Here is a 24411-nt window from a genome sequence, read left to right as displayed (position 1 = left end):
ACGGGCATTTAGCCAGTCAGCTACAAATCACCACCTTCTGCAACTGTCCAGTCCACGTTTCTCCAGCTTGCCCACAAAGATAGTACAAGAGACCATCCAAACACCTTGTTGAAAAGTCCACATTCATTATGTCAACAGCTTTCCCATGATGTACTGGTCTAGTAACCTTATCCTCACTGGATAAAAACACAATGCGCTTTTCTTTGCTGTGTCTTATACACCTAAGACCAGATGGAAATCGGTTTATGACATTTTACTGCTTTATAACACTTCCTGTCTCACCATGACATCACTTTTCCCCAATCCTAGGGCTTCACAAGGCCACAAAGGTGTTGAGACCTTAGCTTCTAAAACTTCCTCTTACTCCAGTAGATCGGGTTACCTGATCTCCCAGCCAGTTGAAATGAAGAATGTTAGCCTGATAATGAGACTGTAATAGAAAAGCCACTATTTCAAATAGAGAGAGAAGGGCTGTATAAGGTGCCCCACTTTGCCCTGTCTCAGGACTTCCTCCCAGCAGCCCTAAAGAGTAGTTTAAATTTATTTCCTTGAATCTGATTTTGAAAATAAAGGCAAATGTGATTATATCTGAACTTTCTTGAGTACATCATTTTCAACCAGGTTACTGAAATCCTGAGATTTTAAATCTTACAAGCTACATATTTAGTTGCTTAAAAAAGAACATGGGGCTTCCCTGGTGGCGCAGTGGTTGAGAATCTGCCTGCCAATGCAGGGGACACGGGTTCAAGTGCTGGTCTGGGAAGATCCCACATGCCGCGGAGCGGCTAGGCCCGTGAGCCACAACTACTGAGCCTGCGCGTCTGGAGCCTGTGCCCCGCAACAAGAGAGGCCGCGACAGTGAGAGGCCCGCGCACCGCGATGAAGAGTGGCCCCCGCTCACCACAACTAGAGAAGCCCTCGCACAGAAGCGAAGACCCAACACAGCCAAAAATATAAATAAATTAATTAAAAAGAAAAAAAAAAAGAACATGGGATGAGAAAGATACAGATCAACAAATAACCCAGAGTAAAAAATGCCAGGGTGTTTATGAAGGGTATAGTCCCTAATTATGCCAAGAGGGACACCCTTTCCCCTTGGCAATGCTCCTTAGAAGCTGCCTATACATTAAACAGGACCAGTTTAGCCAATCCATCAACATCTGTTTACAGCCTGCTGCTGGGGACACAAAGATGTGAGAGATATGGTCAAGAGCCTCCGAGACTTCACAGTCTAGCCTAGGAGGAGCTAAAAACAAAGAAAGACACTTTCACCAAAAGGTTCACCAACCAAGGCGGCATGTGCTGGATGCCAAGAGAATGTGCCAAGCACTGTGTGTGCCAGACTTTCTGAGAGAGGCTGCTAGCTGGAGGCTGAGGAGAAACATTCTTCAAAGGGAATGAGACTTTGCCTGGGTCTTAAGGGATGGACAGAGTTTAGGCAAGGGGTAGGGGGGCATTCTGGGTGGGCGGTGTGAAATAAATGCATATAGCCCATGCAGATGAAAGAAGTTAAGCTGCATCCAAATCCCGTCTCACTTTTCAAATACATCCGTGGGTCATTGGTTCCAGGACCCCTGAGGATACCATAATCAGAAGATGCTCAAGTCCCTTGTATAAAATGGCGTAGTATTTGCATATAACCTATGCACATCCTTCCTTGTACTTTAAATCATCTCTAGATTACTTATAATACCTAATACAATGTAAATGGCTATAAATACAATGTAAATACTGGCAAATTCAAGTATTGCTTTTTGGAACTTTCTGGAATTTTTTTCCCGAATATTTTCCATCAGCCAGCAGTGGGCTCAGTCTGCAGATGCAGAGCCCACGGATACACAGACAGGGAGGGCTGACAGTAGGAAGAGAAAAGCCTGCTGCTCAACAGGGAAATTAACAAAGAAAACACTTAACTTTGCAAGAGGGGGTCTGTGCCTCCAGGCAAAGTTCAGCCAAGGTCATGCAAGGAGGAACGTCCACTACACTCACTCTAACAAGATGCTCCAATGAAAACCCTAGTACGCTATTACACACAGCACAAACTTCATTAAAATCATCCCCAGAAATTTAAGATTTGAGACTTATGGACTTTCTAAGAATGCAACAACATATGCCACAGAGGTAAAGATCCCAAGAAGAAAAAAAACAAGTAGTGGTTTGCAACGCTGGCTCCACATTAGAATGACCTGGGGAACGTTCAGAAAATACCAATGCTTGTGCTTGTCCTACCAATTACATCACAATCCCCAGGGCATCAATATTTAAATGAAAAATACCAGTGATTCTAACCTCATTCTCTCGACAAATTGTTTCCTGAGTGCCTGCTATATGCTGAGCCTTGTTCTAAGTGTTGAAGATATGAGTGAATCAAATAGGCTCCCCCCCTTCAGAAAAATAGCCTCATAAATTTTACAATGCAGCGGGGTAGAGCAGACAGAAAGGCAAATTAAGTCAGTAAAATATATATGCTTAAACACTGACCAGGTGCAAAGGAGAAAATAAAGCTGAGAAGGGGGTTATGAAATCTCAGGCTGGAACAGGGTGACATGGAAGACTTCACTGAAGGTGACATTTTAATCAAGACCTGAAGAAAGTAGCAACTCAGCTACATGAAAGAAGAACACGCCAGGCAGAGGAAACAGCAGGTGCAGTGCCTCCGAGGCATCAGTGTGCCAGGGTGGCGTGTGGCTTGAGCAGAGAGGGAGAGTTACAGAGATGGAGTCAGGGAGGATGGGAAGGGGAGGGCCTGGAAGTTAAGTAATGAGTTCAGCTTTTACTCTGAGTGAGATGGGGAGTCATGGGAAAGTTTGAACAGAGAAGTCACATGATCTGGTTTATATTCTGAATCTAGAATTACTCAGCTGCTCTGTTGAGAATATGCTATGGGGGGAAAGAGAAGAGGTAGAAATCGAGCAATTCCTGAAATAGCCCACTTGCGAGATGAGGACACCGGGGATGAAGAGAGGTGATAAGCCATGGTCAGATTCTGGGTATCTTTGGAAGAACTAACTAGAGACAAAGCATCTGGAAGGGGAAGGGGTGGGAATCAGGAACTTAGTTTTAGACGTTAAAGCCTGAGATGGCCGTCAGTGGAGGTATCAGATAGATAATTCTATACGCAAGCGGTACAAGATGGAGATACACTGGTGTGAATTCTTGGCTTACGGATGGCATTTAAATCCATGAGAATGACTGACATCACAGATAGTAATCACAGAAAGAAAAGACAAGAAGTGCAAGTAATGAGTCCTTGGCCCTCCAGCAGTTGAGAGATCAGGGAGAAGAGAAGACAGTCAAGAAAACTGCGAAGGAATGCTGGCTGGTGAGCAAGGAGGAATGTCCGTACGGTATGGTGTTCAGAGAGCAAAGGGAAGGATGCATTTCAAGAAAAAAGCAGGGATGAACTGTGTGCATCAAATGCTTTGAAGGAGCATGGAAAAGACTGAGAGTCGGTCCTTGGGTTTAGCAATGTAGACGTCATTAGCGACCTTGATAAAAGCAGTCTGTGATGTACAACAAGGTAGTGAATCACTTCTCTAGGAGGTCATGTTCTTGGACGCAGCTTAAAATATATCGAATGTCTGTCTTCCCTAATAGAATCTAAGAGTCTAGTACACAGTAGGTCTCTATCTGATTTACTGAAGAAATGCCCCGGGGCTGTACAAGTGCAATGTTCATGAAATCACCTAAAATGATCACTCTGTAAAGTGGAAATCTTTCCATTTGGAAAAATATTGTGATGGAAAGATCTCTCTTAAGACACATATCAGAAGATTCATCTTCCCATACATCTTAAATCATAACTAGCACTGTCTCAGATTTACTAGTTCCCCTATTAGATGATAAGTTTCTGAAGGGCAAGACCATTTCAGACTTCAGGGATCTTCATGGATTAGCTGTAGGTATGACCTGAAGTATGTAGTACCGATTATTCTCCCCACTCAGCCATGCTGGTCTGACACTAGTTTCATTCATTTAAAAAACCTTCATGAAGGATCTAGTATGGTCCAGGCACTGCCCTGGGTGTTTCAGTCACAGCATCTCATGGTTTCTGCCTAGAAGAACCTTCTAGTCTACTGTTTCTGACACACTGCTGACATCAACTGAAGAAGTGGCTCTGGCTTCACTTTGGACTGCAGTTCACTTTCCCAACAAAAGCCACAGGTGATACAGCACAATGTGACATCGCCCAGATTCACCCAGGCCTAGATATACATGTTTATGAGTAAATATGCCTAAGGGGGTTCTTAGCCAGTTCCAAGTTTCCAGCAAAAGCGGGGTTTAGGAAGCACATCATGTTCTTCAAGGAATGCTTTCTCTGTTGTTTCTCTCCCATCCCAAAAGAGAGTTAAATAATTTGATGGGATTGGTAATTCAAGGCAATCTGAATTTTATTTATTCTTCTTCCTCATGCATTGAATGTGAAGTGTACATACCTTTTCTGTATGTGATATGTACTAAATAAATATTAATTGGATGAAAAGGAAAAAAAATTGGTTTGCAGCGGCGAGGACAAAGTACAAACTCTAGGAGAGAGCTGAGCATCATTGATAATACTACCTCCTTCAAATGTCTGCTGAGCTTTCATAGTTTTCAGTGGTTTTACGGGAAGCTACCTACTTCCTATCTGCAGGACCACCCCTATTAGCAAAGTTCACATGCTGTGTCAAGATGAAGATGGGGAGTAGCCATTGAGAAAGAGTTAGAAAAAATAAGTCCAACTATCCCAGCGTGCAGGTTCCAGCATGGATTTTAACCAATGGAAATCCAGAAGGACTTCTTGGTCCAGCAAATGCGAACTGTGGTGGGTGGCGATATTGCACATCAGAACAGCACATACAATTCAACCTGGGCTCCATTTGACCACCCACCTGCCTGTTAGCAGAAACAATGAGCAGCTCCTCTTTGGTTCATGATAAAAATAAAGGAGACTGCTAATGAGTGACATTTTACATGCACAACCCTCTGGGCAAAGTTCTGGTTACCATAGCAACCCCCACCCCCCCCACCCCCGCTCATGACAGCAGAGGCAAAGCGCATGACGTATCAAATGGCCAGAGTTCTGCTTCCCTGCAGGAAAGCAGCTATATTTGCCAAATACACTAATCAGCCACTATAGCCCTTTCTACGAATAAAAGCCCAACCTACATTTGTGGGTCTTGGCCATTCTCACAATTACTATTTGCCTGAAAGAGTAGCTTTTTGTCTGATGTTTACTTATCGGGATGCTGATGTAATTCTCAAGATGGAACCTATTTTTAAAAGGGGGCCCAAGAGCAGGGAAGGAAACAAATAGCTGCTTTCTCATTTTCCCCAGTCTGAAACTGGCAGAAGTTCCTTTGAGCCCCACATCTGGCAAGAGCCTATCCTTTGGCCTCTTCCATGACTGGCCCAAAGCTGGTGACAGAGAAATAGACCAGTGTTTTAGCAAGACCCAATGCAGAGGGTCTTGCTCTCAACCATCTAAAAATGGGGTCCATGTTGTCATTGTAGGGGCCTATCAAATGGGAGGAGACAGGGAGGCAGACAAAAACCAAACTACAGGAAAGTGATGATACAAAAGGAAAACCAGGAGGAGGAAGATCTCAGGGCTTCTTATGAATGCAAACAAATTTCACCTTTGCACTCTCCCTGCAGAGATGATCAGGATGCAACCTGCTCGTCTCTGCCTTTCCTATAAGCATTCAAGGAAGAGGGTTTAAACCATTAATTCTCTAGGTGGATCAGAAAACGTCTTCAGCCTAAATGACCAAGTGGTGAAAAAAAGAAATGAACTTCTTGACTTCTCAAGCTTAAGCCCCAGGGCCAACTTTTCAGAGAAACAGTACATTGAGAATCTAAGTAAGTATATTTCTTCCCTGTGTTTTAACAATCTGTGTCCTGGGTTTCTGAGCAGAAAAATGAATTAGAAAACTCAGAGCTCTGTAGGGACTTTAGGGATCCTAGGCAGTCCCTCCTTCTCGGAGACTCTATATGGAATAACAGTTAAGAACGCGGGCTTAGGAGACAGAGAGATTTGGGTTCACATTCTTGTTCCAACTCTTAACAGATGTGCAACTTTAGGCAAGCAATTTAAACTTTTTGAGGCTACTTTTCATCATCTGAAAAATAAGGATAACTGGGATCAGTCCTTGGAATGTAACAAGTGCTTTACTTGTTCAACAGCTATTTACTGAGTGCCTACTGTATACTAAGCATTGTTGTCAGCACTGGAGATACAGTAAACAAAACAAGGTCCTTGCTTTGATGGAACTTACATTCCAACAGGTGAGACAAACAATAAACAAATAAATCAAAACTTTATTTCAAACAGAAAAAGAGTAACATGATAGAGCACCTGGGGGTGGCCATTTTAAAGTATATGATTGTGAAGAAGGTCTTTGAAGGTTTGAAGGAAAACGCTTCCAGGAAGAGGTAAGACCATCTTCTGGGATAGAGCTTGCTATGCTCCATAAGGGACAGTGTTTCTGGACACAGAGAGTGAGGGCAATGAGTGGGAACAGAGGAAATCACCTGCGAGTCAGGTTGGGGCAAAGGGCCTGAATCATATTCAAATGGCAATGAGAAATCCCCACGTTGAAGCTGCAGAGTGACATGACTTGATTTGTGTGTTAAAAGGTCCCTCTGGCTGCTCTGAGGAGAAAGGATTAGGGGTCAAGAGTACTCTGGGGAGGCCCAGTTAGAGGACCATGGCAGCAGCAGTCCAGGGACACGTGGCAGCAGCTTCAACTAGGGGGGCTGCCATGGAAGTGGGGAGAAGGCGGATACTGGAGGGAGGGCCAGCAGGACTCACAGACTTAGCTGCTGGAGTGGGAGGAAAAGAGAAGTATGAAGCGTGGTTTCTAGGTTTGAGGAATGAGCCTGTAGGTGGATGCTGGTGCCAATTCCTGAGGTGGGAGGAGAAGGAACGAAGTAGCATGAGGGGTAAATATCAAGGCTTCCATTTTGATCGTGCTAGGTCTGAGGCGCCCATTCTATTCCCATGCAGAGATGTCAGGTTGGCAGTGGGGTATACGCGTCTGGAGGTCGGTGAGAGCTAGAGACATAAATTTCGGAGGCAACATAACACAGATGGTAGATGAGATCTCCCTAGAAGGGAGAATAACTAGAGAAGAGGACCCAAGGTCAAGTCCTGGGGCAACATCATAAAATAATGAACATCAGTTGATGTTGGTGTAATTTTCAGTACGCTGGGAAGGAGAGCGTTGGCCAGTTATTGCTATCAGCATCTTTCTACCCATCTATCTACCCACCCATCCTGTCATCCATTCATACCATAAACAATCAGAGCACATTTACTGAGACGTAGTAGAGACCATAGATGGTCCTCGACTTATGATGGTTCGACTTACAATTTTTCAACTGTACGATGGTGCAAAAGTGATACACAGCCAGTAGAAACCATACTTCGAATTTTGAATTTTGATCTTTTCCCGGGTTAGCGACAGGCAGTTACAACACTCTTTGGAGATGCTGGGCAGCAGCAGTGAGCGCAGCTCCCGGTCAGCCACGCCATCACCAGGGTAGACAACCGATACACTTACAACCATTCTGTACCCATGCAACCATTCTGCTTTTTACTCTCAGTATAGTATTCAATAAATTACATGAGATGTTCAACACTTTTTAATTAAATAGGCTTTGTGTTAGATGATTTTGCCCACTATAGGTTAATGCAAGTGTTCTGAGCACATTTAAGGTAGGCTAGGCTAAGCTGTGATGTTTGGTAGGTTAGGTGTATTCTTTGTTTTTGTTTGTTTGTTTGTATGGTCACACTGCGCGGCACGCAGGATCTTAGTTCCCCAACCAGGGATCGAACCCGTGCCACCTGCATTGGGAGCTTGAAGTCTTAACCACTGGACTTAACCACTGGCCAGGGAAGTCCCATAGATTAGGTGTATTCAGTGCATTTTTGACTTATGATATTTGCAATTTACAATGAGTATTACTATGATGGGCTTATTATATAGTACGTAACCACATTATAAGTCGAGGAAGATCTGTAGTTCAACAACACAAGCTCTGGAGCCAAACTGCTCTTCTTAAATCCTGGTTCCACAAACTCCTGTAACCTTGGGGAATTTGCCTAAACACAGTGCACCATTTCTCCATCTGCAAAAGCGTATGTAGTGGGATAAATGGTGACTTTGTAATAGATATGTTCACGTCCTGGTGAATATGACCTTATTCACAGATATAATTCAATTAAGGATCTTGAGCTGAGATCATCCTGAATTATCCGGGTGGCCCTCAACCCAATGACAAGTGTCCTTATAGGAGACACGCAAAACAGAGACATGCACACACAAGAGAAGACACGAGCGCACAGCGCAGAAGGCGATGTGAAGACAGAGATGGAGATTGGCGTGAAACAGCCACAGGAATGTTGACAGCTCCCAGAAGCTGGAAGAGGCCAGGAAGTCTTCTCCCTGAGAGCCTCCAGAGGGAGCATGGCCCTGCTGACACCTGATTTCAGACTTCTGACCTCCAGAGCTATGAGAGAATAAACTTTTGTAGTTCTAAGCCACCAAGTTTGTGGTAATTTCTTACAGCAGCCTTAGGAAACAAACATGGGAATAATAACAGCATGGATCTCATCGGATGGTTATGAGAATTAAATGAGTTAATACATGTAAAGTGTCTAGAACAGTGCCTGTCAAATAGGGAACATTCAAATGACTTTCATTTTTCCCCATGTACTGAATATTGTGCCAGATCCTGAGGCGTATGGATCCTGAAGAGTATGGGGGAAAGGGCTGAGCATCTCCAGAGACCCTCAAGAGATAGATGGTGCCCAGGACACTGAGCAGGTGAGGGGCCAGAGGGTGGGAAGGGTGCTCAGGGGCCGTGTGTGACTCCCAGGTGCCAGAAACTGCTGAACGCTGCTCCCCAGCAGTCACGCTAAAGAAGTCAATAAGCCTCACATCTGCTCAGGTTTTTAAAGACGAGTAGTTGGTCCAGAGAGGGGTTAATGTGGTCCTTTCTGGTACCTTCCTCTCCCTGTGCCATCTCATTGCCTGCTCTCTCATGAGAATCCACGCTGCTGAGGACACTTGGAACACATTTTCTGGGGACAGCTGTCTCTTCTTTTAGCCTAATGATACTGGGAATAACTGTGACCAGGGTGGGGTAGGGGTGGAGAGTGGGCAGTGGAAAACTGGAGGAAAGCGATGACAAATTTATATGCTGAGTGACTTAGGAATAATATTTGCATGGCTGCTTTAGCCTTGGAAGTTAATTTTCTTCACCTAGAGACCCATATAGCACACTCTAGTTTTACCCAAATCTCTATAAGACGCACTGTGTCAAAAAGGGGGTGGTGGGGAATGTAGCTGAAGCACAGCTGAAATCAGACATTCTATAAGTGTCCACTGGCCAACACATAAAAATGTAAAGAGTTTATTGACATCTTGCTTTATTAAAATTGGCTCCATTCTCATCTTTATAGGTGTAAAAAAAGAAATGTTCAAACACTAGAAGAGGCTTTGTAATTATATTTGATCACCTGCATGCAAATATAAGCAGTGTCAGAACCACTTAATAGTCTTCAGGGGTGAGGGCATTACTGGGTGTTCAAACTTGTTTACACCAACCTAAGATAGCATGGCTAACAGAGAAGGGGTCTTGTGGAATATTGGAATTCCAACCCCATCCCAAGACGTGTAAACAGGACAAGCAAGTTCACATTAGAAGGCATGTGCAGCGCTCTGGCCTCTGGTGAAAGGGACGAAAGAGCCAGTGTTTATTGCATCTTCCCCCCTAGGTATCCCAAGAGCTCGTTAGGAGAGACAGTAGCCAGACAGGGCCCCAGGGGAGCCAGTCTCCCAGGCACTGTCTCTCCTCCCACTACCTTCCTCTGGATGCCCAGAGGCCTCCCCTGTGAGGCAGCCTAGTGCCCCCACCCTCTACTGAGAACACCCTGATCCAAAATTACCCTCCCTCCCAGCCGCCTCCCAGCACAGTTTGTATTCCTGCAGCGGGCAGGTCTCAGCCAGGGAGCTGGCTTTGGATTCCACAGCTCTTAGATAATGGTGGGAATCTGATTCTGCATTGCATCCATGCATCTTGATTTTTAGCAAAGCAGGATGCTCACCCCTCGGAAGCCAGGGTGACAGAATGTATGTGTTTTAACTAGGATGATTCGGTTGAGGTAGCAGAGTTAGTTAAAGTGGAGTGCAGGCAAAAGCAAGTGCTGGTGGTGTCAGGTGTTGATAAAAAGGGAGACCATGAGCGGCTCAGTCCAAATGCATTTCCACTCCTGCCAAAATCCTCCAGGGACCCAGTCTGGAGCATCATTCTATTAAGGGCCACAAACACCATGAAAGCCCCTCCTCAGGAGGCTGCTCAAACACCACAGATCTATTCTGGAATGCGCTAAATTTACTTCAACCTGAAGGCAAGGGATTGGATTATGGTCCTTCAGAGATCTGCAAATCCTTCAGAGAGTGTGATTTTTTTTCTTAATCCTCATGTGGATAGCTAGGCATTTCAGGCTGCTTATGGCAACAAAACTTCCCCTATCTCTTTGCTATTATTTTATCTAAAGCTGCGACATCAGTGTGGGCAAAATTAGTCCTCTTTGCTGTAAAGCTGGTTCCCCAAACCCTGCTTCTCCAAAACCCCCTCACGTGTTAGAGTGTTTGATGAGCCACAGAAACACTTAAAATCCCAAAAACAAATAATCCAGGCATAACTTAGTCAGATGTTCAATGCTATCTGGTTTCATTAGACTGCTTCACAAAGAGAGTGAATGCTTAAGTTTCTGATTTTCCGCAAGCTAATAGCCCAGTCGCTGTTTACTCTATGTATTAGTGCAGGTAACGCACGCATCCCGAAGCCAGCGGCTCTCAGGATGGGGATTGTTGCCCGGCCCCACTGCGAACATGGGGTGGAGAAGATGTTATTGGCATTGGAGAGAGGCCCCGGCCAGGGGCAGGCCTCTTCCGGGAGCTGGAGAGACTTAACAGACAGATGTGTCTTCTCCGCACACTTAGTGCCTTAACAAGACATCTCTCGGCCCGGCCGCCGTATCAGACCACAGAGGGACCCTTCAACTATTGAGTTTTCAAACCGTAAATGCTCCCAGTGTTTTCCTGAACACGTTTGTAAATAGAATGCTGAGCTCTTTAGATCACAGGCGATTCAAGTCTGAATCAGATGACCTACCTGGCTTCAAATCCTGTCTCTGCCCAGAACTGCAGAACCCCGGGGAAATGTATCCTTTCCCAAGTCCATCTTTTTTTTTCCATTTCCATTTCCATCAATAGAGATGGTTATTATAAGATCAAGGATTAAAAAGTTTTAAATGCCATGAAAGGATCCATCATTTTATATGGAACCTATGCATAAACCCAAAGGACAACATAATCTAGACATAGACCATCCGGCTGGAAAAATAAATCAAGGATAATCTGAGAACATATTTTTATACTTCTCTTTCCTTAAAAAACTTTCTGCACATTTTCCCCAAATATCATTTAATTTGGCACACGTTTATTATTTCCTAAATCAAGTTAAGCGCTCCTTTCCCTCCCCTCTTTACGAATGAGTGAGAATATTTATCTAATCTAAGTATAATGATAGATCCATTAATAAAACCAAGGGAGGCCACAGATTTTGAATTCCTCATCACCCACCTGCATCTTGCACAGCTGCCATTGAAAGATGACGGTTCCCAGATCGAGCACCTTAGACTGTGAATCTAGCTCTGGTTGTACTGAAATGAGGCGAGTTCTCTGCTTTTCTGGGCCTCCGCTTCTTGGAGTGCAGGAATTAGCCAGTCTGAATGTATCGCTCCTTCCAAAAACCACTAAGGAGAGGGGAGACCATCCAGGATCTCCCTGCTTTGAGCCCTGGCAACTTGACTTTTGCATCAGAGAGGGCCGTGATACATCTTTCACCCAGAACTGGGAGAAAGCTTCAGTCGGGTCTACTAAAAAGTCCTGCCTCCTGCCTGTACAGTCAACTGGGCTGTCACTGACTTTGGCGAGAGGTTTATTCATTTCTCAACACACTCTCATCGGGACCCACACATACCAGACGCTGTCACTGAGACACACGCATATCTCAGTAGCTCTTTTTATTCCTCCTAAGAATAATCCTGGGAAGTAGCTACTCTACCAATTTTGCCCATGCAGAAACTGAGGCTCCAAAATTTCGAATCATCTGGCTAGCGAGACGTTCTCTCATTGTGAGGATTCCAGCCAAGTCTCCGACCCCAGTTCCACCATCCTTCCTTTCCCTCTTCGCTGCCTCAGCTGGTGCCACGAGCCAGGTTCACCCACCCTGGCCAGCAGCAGCCTGTGCCCCCAAGCTCCCAGCCTCACACAGTGCCCACCCGGCTGTCAGCAGCCAACCCTTCTCTTTCACCAAGACTGATACTTTCTTCCTCCGCTGCATTGCAGGCTCTCTCCAGCACCTCGCCCCACCTCTGCTTCCCGCCTACATTTCAGGGAAGGCAGATGTCAGCTTTTTTCTTTCCCTGCACCTGCTCCTGATGTCTCTGGCCCCTTCCCTCCCTTATCTGCTCCTTATCTTGACTCCATTCTCTCCCACTTCTCTTTTGTTTACTATACATGCCTGGGAGGGGGGGAGTAGGGGGACTCTCCTGAATAAACCTTCCCATAACGCTACCACCTCCTCAAACTACCCTCCTGTTATTTTTGACTGGCATGCTTCTGGATCCAGTGTCTACACTCCCCACTTGCACTGTCTTGGCATTTGCTCTCTCCTTCGTCCCTTGCAACCAGGCTTCCTTGGGCATCCTTTCCAGATGCTGCTCTCAGTCTCTGTCGATGGCCTTTTCCCATCATCCTCCTGGGATGCTGGCCCTTCTCAGACATTCCTGCCCGCACTTGTCCGCCCACCCTCCTTAGGGGCCTGCCTGCCGAGCATCCTACTTGGTAGTATGGACACACTTTTTGAGGGCAGAAGAAAGAGGTTAAAAACTGTTGAGTCGGGCTTCCTTGGTGGCGCAGTGGTTGAGAATCCGCCTGCCAGTGCGGGGGACAGGGGTTCGAGCCCTGGTCTGGGAGGATCCCACGTGCCGCGGAGCGGCTAGGCCCGTGAGCCACAACTGCTGAGCCTGCGCGTCTGGAGCCTGTGCTCCGCAATGGGAGGGGCCGCGATGGGGAGGGGCCCGCGCACCGCGATGAGGGGTGACCCCTGCTTGCCACAGCTGGAGAAAGCCCTCGCACAGAAGCGAAGACCCAACACAGCCATAAATAAATTAATTAATTAATTAAAAAAAAAAAAAAAAAAACTGTTGAGTCTCCAAGTCTGCCCTGTTAATGAGATTCAGCCTCTCCTTTGGCTTGGTCCTGACCTTTTGTGGGTTTGTCTTCTTCGGGATGTTTCCCCTTGTGGATGATGCAGAAAGAGGGAGCTGGGGCCACCTTCTAGCAGGGACAGCCACCTCCCACCATAGTCTGAGTCACTTAGGCCCACAAGATCTAGGCCAAGGGAGTATGCACAGCTCTGTGTTACCCTGTGCAGCCCACCAGCTCTGGAACTTCCAAGCCAGGGTTGGGACAACACCGTACAGTACAGTCAGCTGGCGCAATGGAGTGGTGGGGTGTCTGGAGTGCAGGCTCTGTGTCTCTTCTTGTCTAACCTGAGGAAGTTGGTGGGTGACTGGTCGAGGCCTTTTCTGGGCATGAATAAGACTAGGTCCTAAAGAAACAGACCCAGGGGGCTTCGCTGGTGGTACAGTGGTTGAGAATCTGCCTGCCAATGCAGGGGACACGGGTTCGAGCCCTGGTCTGGGAAGATCCCACATGCCGTGGAGCGGCTGGGCCCGTGCACCACAACTACTGAGCCTGCGCGTCTGGAGCCTGTGCTCCGCAACAAGAGAGGCCGCGATAGTGAGAGGCCTGCGCACCGCGATGAAGAGTGGCCCCCCCGCTCGCCACAACTAGAGAAAGCCCTTGCACAGAAACGAAGACCCAACACAGCAAAAATAAATTAATTAATTAATTAAAAAAAAAAAAAAAAAAGAAACAGACCCAGGACTTCCCTGGTGGTCCGTGGTTAAGACTCTGCACTTCCAATGCAAGGGGCGCAGGTTCCATCTTAGTCGGGGAACTAAGATCCCACATGCCATGCCGTGCAGCCCCCTGAAAAAAAAAAGAAAGAAACAGGCCCAGACAGCATGATGAGTGTGCAAAGGGGGCTCTGTAGAGCTATGGTCCAGAGGTAGGACTGCTTTACGTCTCCTGGGAGAGGCAGAGGCAGAGAATTCACAGAGGAGGAGGCTTTGAGCTGGATCTTGAAGAATAAAAAAACAGTTCATCAGGAGGACCAGGGGAGAAAGGATATTCCAGGACCCGGCCCTTCCCACTACTACTGCAGAAAGACAGCGCTGTAGAGGCTGAGAGGAGTACAGGTCAGGAGGACTACAGCTCACATGCGTGTCGGGGGATATGGCAGAAAAGAAGTCTGAAGAAGGGCATAGGATTTGGAATTCATCCCACAGGTCCTGGGAGCCACTGATGGGTTTTACAAGGAAAGGCAGTCAGTGGACCTTGGTGACTGATTAGATGTGGGAGAAGTCAAGAAGGAGAAGTCTGAAAGGATTTCTCCAGGCCTCTGGTCTGCTGAATGTTAAAACTCCAAACTCCCCATTTCAGCCAACTGTGTATTCTGCTCCTCACCTGCAGGTGACCTTTGTTTCTTCTTCACTCCAAGTCAAAGCAGTGCCCATACTTCAAGTCCATGTCTGATGAGCCTTTCCTTTCTTCCAAGCCTGCTGCCACCCACCGGCTCAGAACTCCATAGGTCCCCACCCTCTATCTTATTACAATAAGCTCACCAGGGTCCTCACCTCTCATCTCTCCCCAATCCCAATTCTTCCTGCAAGAGATCAGACGAGTCATCCTAAAGCACATAGCTCCTCCACCAAGCCTGTCAGATCCCCTCAGTCAAAAGTGGTTTCTTTCTCCACCATACTCCCAAAATGTTGCATCTGGATCACTCTTCAGGTACTTTATTCGTTAGATCATCCCTTCATTTCTCCATTCAATAAATATAGAGTGCCTATACATGCCACATGGGCACCAGTTTGCATCAGAGCTCTGTCACCTATGCACATCCCCAGGAACCTCTAAGCCCCTGTGCACGCAAACCACAAAAATGGCTGAAATGAATAGAGAAATTATCATAAGTTTCCTTAAATAGTAAACTGCCGTAAGTGCATGCAAAATCAATCTCAATGATATTTAAAGCAGAATTCAGTGTTTTTCCAGGAGCATATTAACTGTGTTAAGGGAGGTACATTTATATACTTTACATGGTTTTGATTCTTCCTTTCCCAGCACCTGCCATCCCCCTGCTCCCACATCTCTCTCTGCACCCCTCCCCCCCACCAACACTATGTGGTTATTAGTGGAGCAGTGGGTTTTGGCCCATTCTAATGGAAGAAGGAATTGATGAAGCTCTAGAACCACCTGCAGCCAAGGGTATGTTCTGGGACATTCTCTTCTACTCCTACAAGCAGCCGTCCCACACCACATCTGCCAACCTGTGCCTACTTGACCCCCACTCAGAAGTCACAGACTAGAAAAGCTGGCCCTAGAGCTGGTAAAAATACCAGGTGCCTAGAGCCCAAGTTCAGAGCAGACTGAGTGGGGGAGGCCTCACTGCGGAAGGACCAGCAGCACGGAAGGTCCAGCGGGGGCTCTGTGTAAAAGCAAAGCCAGAGTATCACTTTCTGCAGCCACCTCCATCATGATTTGTCAAGGGAAACACATCCACCCGAAGCACCATACCTCTGTGAGAGGCAAGAGGCCGTGCAAGCTGCAAGAGGCCGCTCCTTCCCCCAACGCTCCTCCACCTCCAGTGCCAGCGCACGTCTGCAGCTCTGGAATGCCCTCGTGCCTGCCATTCCAGTCTCTGCGACCAGCCTATGTCAGACCTCGTCCTCTTCACACTCCAGTGTCCCTTATCAAGGTCTCCGCATGGATGAGGGCTTCTGAGGACAGGCTTCTGGAAGACTCCAACCAGGGACCCTGGACCCTCCCCCTCCCCAACTCAGCATTGCAGGAAGACAAGCAGCCCTAAGACCTAAAACGTCAACGCAAATCCAAGAGGGCGAGGGAGAGAGAAAAGAGGAGAAGGCCAGGTTTGCGGAGGAACTGGACTTCAGAGGGAGAGAAGGTAGAGCAGCATCGCCTCAGCCGTAGTTCCCCATCTCTCTGGCAGACGCCGGTAACCTCCCCAAAGATGCCCTTGCTCTCTGCGCGCCCTGCCCTCGCGCCGCGTGTCTCTTCTCCAGGCAGGAAGGGGGCAAGAGATGAGTAAGCGCGGGAGGATGGACCCCAAGGCAGTACCTGAGGCCAGAGCACCTGAGTGCCTCCGTCCTGGAGGAGGGGACCTGGCGATGGCCCAGGAATGGGGATCCTGGGCGCGCGCCCCGGCAGGGGCTTCAGGCCCTGTCCTGAGTGTGCCCAGCAGTGCGCCTCGGGCTGTCCCGCTGTCCCCGGCCCGCTCTGTCGGGCCCTCTTCCCGAGGCCGCGTTCTCCCTGCTCCCAGCCGGATGCACAGGGAGTTTGCGCCGCCCAACGTGGGCCCGGGGTTCAGCTCCCCTACTCGCCGCCCAGCCGGGGCTGGGATTCCCGCACCTGGATTGGTCCCTAAACTTTCCTGGGCGCACGCGGTTTCGGGGGTGCCAAGCCTCCGCCCCCACTGGCCCCCAACGGCCCCCACCCACCCTAAGCCCCACGTCCCGGCCACAGCGGGACTGTCGCTTCACCTGCACGCGGCTCGGCGGAGGCTCCGGCTGCTCCTCCTGCGTCCGGACCGAGGCGCCGCCCGGTGGGTCTCGGCGCAGCTACCGCCGCTGCTGCCACCGCCGGTGCCACCACCGCGCCTGCCCGGAGCTGCAGCGCCTAGGTTCGTCCGCAGCCACAGGAGGCGCAATCCCGGGCGTCCACGGCCCGGCGGGTCCCCGCAGCCGCCACCCACCGCTTCTCCCTGCCCGGGGCCGCACGCACCGGCGCCGGGAGTCCGCTTCTCGCCCAGCTCTCCCAGCTGCGCGGCGCTGGGGCTCCACTGAGCCTCCAGGATGGGCGGGGATTCCCTCCCTCTGGTAGATTCGAGGGGCGGGAACTCCCTTCCTGGAGTGACATGGACGGGGGGCGGGGATTCCCCTGCAGGAATGACAAGGTGGGCGGGGTTCCCCCGAGCAAGGCACACCGCGGACCGAGTCCCTCCGGGTGAACCGGGAGCCCTGGGGCGCTGGCTAAGAAACCTGGGGATCCTGGGAGGAAAGGATCCGGGGAGATGGCAGCTCAGAATTTCCAGATGGTGGGGCTTGGGGCGCCATCTAGGTGGAAGAGAGTGCGCTAGGGGACGGGAAGTTGCCTTTGCACGGCACTTCACATAGCACTGAGAAAAATGTCAGTCGCTATAAAATACAACAATGGGGCGGAGAGGCCAAAGGAGAGGGGGAAAGGACTAAGCCACTCCAAGCCATCCTTGGCCTCTGCTCTTTGGGATACCAAAGTTAATTGAACACTGGTATGAGGATTTCGAGAATTTCGGGGAACCTCTTGGCACCTCAGAGCTGCTTAGTCCCCCAGTTAAACCCCTCAGAAGCAAAGTCCCGTGGCTCCCGGGTGGTGGTTTAGGTCATTGTGAGAACTAGCCACGAGCCCCTGCTGAGTGTACTGTGACAGCTAATGCCAATTGCCCTTGGCCTTGTTCCAGGTCACTCGAGGAACAGAAGCCTCGGGCTCTTCGGATTCCTCATTCTCGTGGATTTTCAGGAAGGCCTTCAAATATTTTTGGTTCTTTTTTTGTCATCCTTGACATTCTGCCTACCACAGGGAGAGGATGATAAGAACATAATAGGGAGACTGCACAGCTCTGCAAATTAAGCTCTCTTAAGAGGAACAAGCTGGTCTTTTTCAAGTGCTAGCAGATAAGAGTAAAAACATATGAAAAATTACAAAACCTGGGATAATGAATAGTTGAATAATGCTTTTGACATTTTCTGCACAGCAGTAATTGGAAATCTTTGCTTTGGGGGGATGGAGATGGGGTGGGGCAGGGATCTGCTGCAGCTTTGCCCAGCAAGGCGATAAGCTCTGGTCTCTTGGAAGAGCAGACAGACATAAATCACCTGCACAGATTCTTCAGAGCTGTCCCGCAGCATCAGAGGCCAGGGTGGTCCCAAGGCATTTCGAGATGGTATGTTCAGCAGGGGTTGGGGTGGGGAACTACTTGAATTCAGCTGCTCTTCAGCATTTATCATTACCAGGTCACTGAGATCAATGTCTGCGCAAGTCCAAGCTTCATGTATTACAAGCTATGCAATCTTAGGCACCCAGAGTTTCTCTTCTTAGCTTTGAATAGAAAAAATACCTTCCATGCAGGAATGTTGTAAGGATCAGCAGTAATATAGCTACTCAGCACAGCACTTAGGAGGTACTTAATGAAATGGCAGCTATTAACTAGAATGATATCATTGGAACACACAAAAAAATCCTTCTACAATCAAACAGGACTGGTGGTTTCTGTTTGCTTCACAGTCCCAGGCCTGTGTTCCACCACTCTCTTCCAATCACATGAGCCACAAAGAGGCAATGCGTGTCTCCTCTACCTCTGTACCCAGCACCTAGCTCCTTCAGCACCCATTGGAAGTTTGCTGAATAAATGAATATGTAAATGAACTTATCATTCAAACCATAAGCACTACTGTTTCTTACCCAGCCCACTCCCAATCCCTGCATCCCAGCCATGTACTCCTCACCTGTAAATTTTGTTCTTCCAGAATGACACTCCCACCCTCCTGTGTCTGCTGAAATCCCAAAGAGTTAAATATCACCTCTTCAGGGAAGGCTTCTCTGATCACTGGTTTTCTCTCCTCCATTAATCATGGTAATGGGAGCACTTTCTGCAAGTGGCTAATATCACCTTTGTCAGGTTGTGTTAAGTTGTAGAAATCACAGTGTTCCCTCTCACACATTTCCAGCTTGTGAATTCCTGGAGGTAAGAGAACGTAGATCTTATTATTTGTGTTCCCAGAACCTAGCACGGCATAGTGTCCAACTCAGTAGCCATTCAATAAATACTTGCTAAATTAAAATGAATTGTTAAATATATAGATAAATATATGATATGTTATATGCATTATATGTAGGCATAAATATTATATATACATATGTAATATTTTATCACCTGTCTCCTTCAGACATGTCTCCGCTGACCAGCTGAAAATACATACTTCTCGTTTCAATGTCTTTTCATCCGATATTTTCCAGATAGTTTCTGGCAAGTTCTTGCTTGCTAATAATAGCTCACCTCTCAAGGGGTCAATCAAATGGATGGAAATTTTGTTTTGCCCTTGCAGGCTTGCCAATTTGGAAAGCTCACAACTGAGGGCGTTTATTTTCCAGTGTTTGAAGATCAAAATGTAAATTCTTTCTGCCCCCTTGTTAAATATTTAGTCACAGATTAGTACTTCTATTCAAGTTGCCATTTTAATTTATTGCTGATAATATACATGATGTGGAGGAGGATATAGTGAATCTAAGGTTTAGAAAATCTAAGGATTTTCTATATAGAAAATCTAAGGTTTAAGGACAAATAAAGATTAAAATAATGAACTAAGGGGAAAAAAATGTATGATCCTGGCCTACAGTCATGTCAGTGATAGATTAAAAGAATGCAGCGTTCTTTAGGTGAGTCCGAGTGGATTCATATGGACTATAGTGGCTTTGGTTTACCTCCGAGCTTCCCCCTCTGTGAAGAAGAATCTACCCTCAGGCAGCTGGAACAAAATTGGATGTTTCATCACCAACTCAAATGAAATCTTGAAGATTGCTTTCCATCTTTCCTCTTTAGTTGTTCTTCCAAGTGGGTTTCCAGGGGGAAGGAGGAGGAGCCTTAGTCAACAACTGGCTCAATTCCCTGTTTCCTCCCAGCCTCTGTGGGTTCATTTTATCTCCAGAACAGATTCTAGCTTCCTGTTTACCTAGCAAATTACCCTCCTTTCTTTCTTCTGCAAATTCCTGGCCACTAAATCTTCCATTCATGAACTCACCTTGGAATGAGCCATCCCTTGGCCAAGGAAGGGCTTATATATAAAGAACAATGATGGTAAAGAATATAAAGAACAATGATGGTAAAGCATCAATTCAGCGGATCCTAATCTGGAATGTGTTTAAGGCTCCCCAGCAGATTTGAAAATTCAAATCTGGTCTCACCCCCTGAGACCATGTATGCTGAGTCTGTAAAGGGGCTCTGGATACTGCAATTTAGCCAGCACGCCAGTGATTGTGACTTGGGTAGCTCCCAGAGAATACTTGTAGAAACACTGCAATAGAGTGACTTTAAAACTGGGAGGGAGCCCAAGTTAAATCACATTCTAGTATTTAGTCATAGTGGTGATAGATTTTATTTTAAACCTAGATGAAAATTTTGCAATATTTATTCTGTCTCAGACCAACTTTTTGGTTAGCCAGTACATGAAATGGACCTACATTTGATGTGTCCTGTTTCAAAATACTTGTTTAGGGGAAAGGTTTAAGTACATTTCACCCCATGTATATTGAAAATGAGGCGTTTCACTGTATCCATGAGCGTGGCATTGGAACTTATGCAAATGTATTTTGTTGTTTTCAGTGTTGTAATAATAGTACCGCACGTGCAGAATTTATTATTTCCTCCTGGGGGAGAAAATACAGAATATACTATCTCTCCTTCTATTTATTTAGGTGGTTAAATAATCCATTATTTTATATCTTTGATTCAGCCTTCCATTTATACTAAGTAAGCACTGGTTGCCAGGGTAATATTTTACACAGTTTTTGGCACGAATAAATGAATTTATATACTAGCAAGCATAAAGCAGGTATCCTTATTACTTTCACAGTTTATACAGATGATTCAATAATTCTGTCCAGTGCTGAATTACCCCCTTGTACTTAGGGCACCAGTGAAACAAGGCTGCTGAAAGAAAGGGAGAAAGTGAGAGAGGTTCAGCTTTGATGAAAGTAACCAGTATTTTGCAATCAGCATATCTAAAGAGAAGCTATTTTAGTTCCACATATACATAGGTTTTGTTTTATAGTGTCTTTATTTTGATTCACACAAGAGACAGGGTGCGGGGTTCTTCTTGGGGCTGAGGGTGTCTATCACATTGGCACAGGTGTAAAAGATACGTTCCCCCCCAAGGAGTTGGGAGCTTGTGTCCCCCCTTCCCTGTTCCCACTTTGTTGCAATTCGGTCAAGTCACCGCGTATCTAAATTTGTTGACTATTTAAGTAAGATATTTCCTCTCTCCTCACTTTGTGCACAACACAATCTCATTCCGAACTCCTGTCTCCCCTGATGATTATTCCCCTTGTTCTGTTCTGCTCTACTTACTTATGAAAAGGCATCATTCTAAGTCAATCATATGCTATTTTTACTCCTTCCTCAGTTACTTCTGCTTCCAGATATCTTCATTTAATAATCACCAAAAAAAGCAATTATAAAAATAAACATATTGCTAGTCTATCTCTTCTGTTTTCTTGTTTTATTTTTCTAATTTTATGTCTTTATGCCTCATTGCCTCTTTTGTCAATCTTAGCACCTGTCTTTACTGGTACAGCTAAAATGGACATGGAAATAAAAGGCAGGTAATGATATCCAGTCTGAAAAAGGAACAGAGAGACAGTGCTGTGTTCTGTGGCCAATCACAGTAACACAGTAAGGTGGAGTAACCTCTGGTAAGCTTCACTAAAATGGGGGTAATAACACTTGCCTCTAAAGGTCTCCTAAGGAACTTGAGTCCCCAGTGAGATCATAGAGGCAAAAGTACTTTGAAAAAATTTAAAAGTCTTTGCAGAAGAAAAAATCTATGCTCACCCCAACAATGGTACCTCAGAGACTGGACTCAGGACTCTCTTGAGCCTGGAAGAGATTGTGGAGAAGCAGGGAGACATCATAGAGTACCTGAAGCGGCACAATGCCCTGCTCAGCCAGCGGCTGCTGGCCTTCATGTCCTCTGACCTCAGCTTTCAGCCAAGTGGGATTTGACAACAATTCCAGAGGAGCCAGAGTAATTTAGACTGACCGACTATCTGACAAGCTGTCTTAGCGAACTGCAGCTTTGCCAAGTAACTTTCTACAATTTCTGGTGGAAACCTGAATTTGATTCTCATCTGTGTGGCTGTTTAATAAGTAGGACTCATAGATCATTTGAAAGACACTTTGTAGCACCTTGGTAACTCAAGGGGAATGTCTGTTTTGCACATTTTGAAATTATTTGACTGCCTGGTTTATCCTAGGATCAAAGGTAGATTAAACATCTCCTTGACCAAAAAAAAAAAAAAATTTAAAAGTCTCTTCAAATAAGACAAGGGGAGAGCAATAGCTCTTTGAATGATGTCTTCAGTTTGTTGTTGAATGTACACAAATAAGATGCTTTATGTTTCATCTCATTGTACAGCAAGAATCACCACGGGTATTTGATAAAACTGTCAATAAGTCATCATTAATGACTTATTTGCTTGACGTATGAATTAGAGGGCCAGACATAAGAAATGCATTTTGCATCTCTGCTGTGTCAAAGAGCCATGAACCAGTCAATAAAGTCCATAAAAAGTAGAACCTCTGAAGATAGGATACAGTGAACTTGAAAAAGCCAGATCTGGTGAAAACACAGTCATTGTCTATTGGAAAATACGTAAGAACATCTTAATTTTGCTTGGTTTTAGCAAATGTTGAGTGACTCCTTCTCTCTAACTGCCCATCTGAGTGGGTTCCTCGTAGGGCTGCTGCTTGAAAAGAGCCCCAGGGATCATACTCTTGGTTGGCCTCTATTTAAGTCACGGTGTCCTTCTCATTTCTGGTTAATAGAACATTGTTTAAAATAACATTTAAATGCCCATTTTCGGGACTTCCATGGTGGCACAGTGATTAAGAATCTGCCTGCCAAGGCAGGGGGCAAGGGTTCGAGCCTTGGTCCAGGAAGATCCCACATGCCACGGACCTGTGCTCTAGAGCCCACGAGCCACAACTACTGAGCCCATGCACCACAACTACTGAAGTCCGCACGCTCTAGGGCCCACATGCCGCAACTACTGAGCCTGCATGCTGCAACTACTGAAGCCTGTGTGCCTAGAGCCCGTGCTCCGCAACAAGAGAAGCCGCCACAGTGAGAAGCCCGTGCACTGCAATGAAGAGTAGCCCCTGCTCCCACGACTAGAGAAAGCCCGTGCACAGCAACGAAGACCCAATGCAGCCAAAAATAAATAAATAAATAAATAAATAAATAAATAAATAAATAAATAAACAAACAAATAAACAAATTTATTTTTCAAAAATGCCCATTTTCTCAATTTGTTAAAATTTTTCATGAATCCAGGGAGAAGTGAATCATCTTTTCCACTTCATCGTGTACTTGTCAACAAAGCGAATAACCTATATTGCTTTTAAATAATTTGCTTTTGTAACTTAGACAATCAGACCATCTGGAAATAAAGAGAGAAAAAAACAAAAGAGTGAAGGCCAAACACAAGATGACAAGATCTCAGAATTCTACAGCCCAAAGGAAACTCCTTAGGCATCAACTTGCCCAGCTCGCTTCTGTGACTTGCCTAGAAGTACTTCTGTGGGGAGGCAGAGTGTGTTTTGGAAAGGCCGTGGAGAAAGATCCTGTAGGCTCAGAGGGGCTGTCTTTCTGCCCATCATTTCGACAACATTAATTCTATCTACCGCATAATATATAAGCCTGGTTTTCACAATCGAGACGCTGTGTCACAGGGCTATGGGCTCTGAGGATAGAAAGACTGACTTAAGGACTTCAGTGTACACATTTCCTTGTCATTGAAGGGTGCACACATATCTTTGTGTCATGCCAGAGTAGAGGAAATATTCTCTGACGAAGGGAGCAGACTTATAAATTAATTCCTTATGATAAATTCCAAATGCTCCTTAAAGAATGATGTTTGTCTTATTAAAGTCTTTTGAGGCATGTACCATCAGTTGGAATGTCATGGGGCTTATCAATATTGTATCTCCAGCATGAATCCCCAAGAAAGGGCTTTTAGAGATCAAAAAAGTTCACAGAAAATACAGTAATGCAGAACGCCACGTAGCCGAGTTGCCCAAAGTTTGCTTCTTTGTGTCTGAATATTTTCTTTCTAAAAGGAATTCTCTGGCAGTCCAGTGGTTAGGGCTCTGCACTTGCACTGCGGGGGGCACAGGTTCAATCCCTGGTCAGGGAACTAAGATGATCCTGCAAGCCGCGCAGCATGGCCAAAGTAAATAAGTAAATAACTAAATAACAAGGATGCACAATTTACTCCAAAACTAAATGTTTTTCCTAGAATTGCTAATGGCAAACCTTTATCTAAAATCAAAGTGAATGGTCCCATAGGTAGCATTCATATTAGATTTTTCTGCTGGGCTAGAAACCAGGGTGAG

At 46.2% G+C, this 24411-nt stretch overlaps 1 protein-coding gene across 1 annotated transcript in view; it reads right to left on the bottom strand.

The window, feature by feature from the left end:
* Positions 1–17034, bottom strand: part of PDZD2 (PDZ domain containing 2) — a 373142-nt gene extending 356108 nt beyond the window's left edge. Inside the window, exon 1 of the mRNA XM_036846552.1 lies at positions 16748–17034. The gene's annotated coding sequence lies outside the window, so the exon portion shown is untranslated. The remainder of the gene's footprint in view (positions 1–16747) is intronic.
* Between the last annotated feature and the right edge of the window lie 7377 nt (positions 17035–24411).

This window comes from Balaenoptera musculus, chromosome 3, assembly GCF_009873245.2.
Source record: "Balaenoptera musculus isolate JJ_BM4_2016_0621 chromosome 3, mBalMus1.pri.v3, whole genome shotgun sequence".
NCBI classification, from domain to species: Eukaryota; Metazoa; Chordata; class Mammalia; order Artiodactyla; family Balaenopteridae; genus Balaenoptera; species Balaenoptera musculus.
Note: the sequence above shows the minus strand (reverse complement) of the source record. Positions and strands in the feature narration are given on the sequence as shown.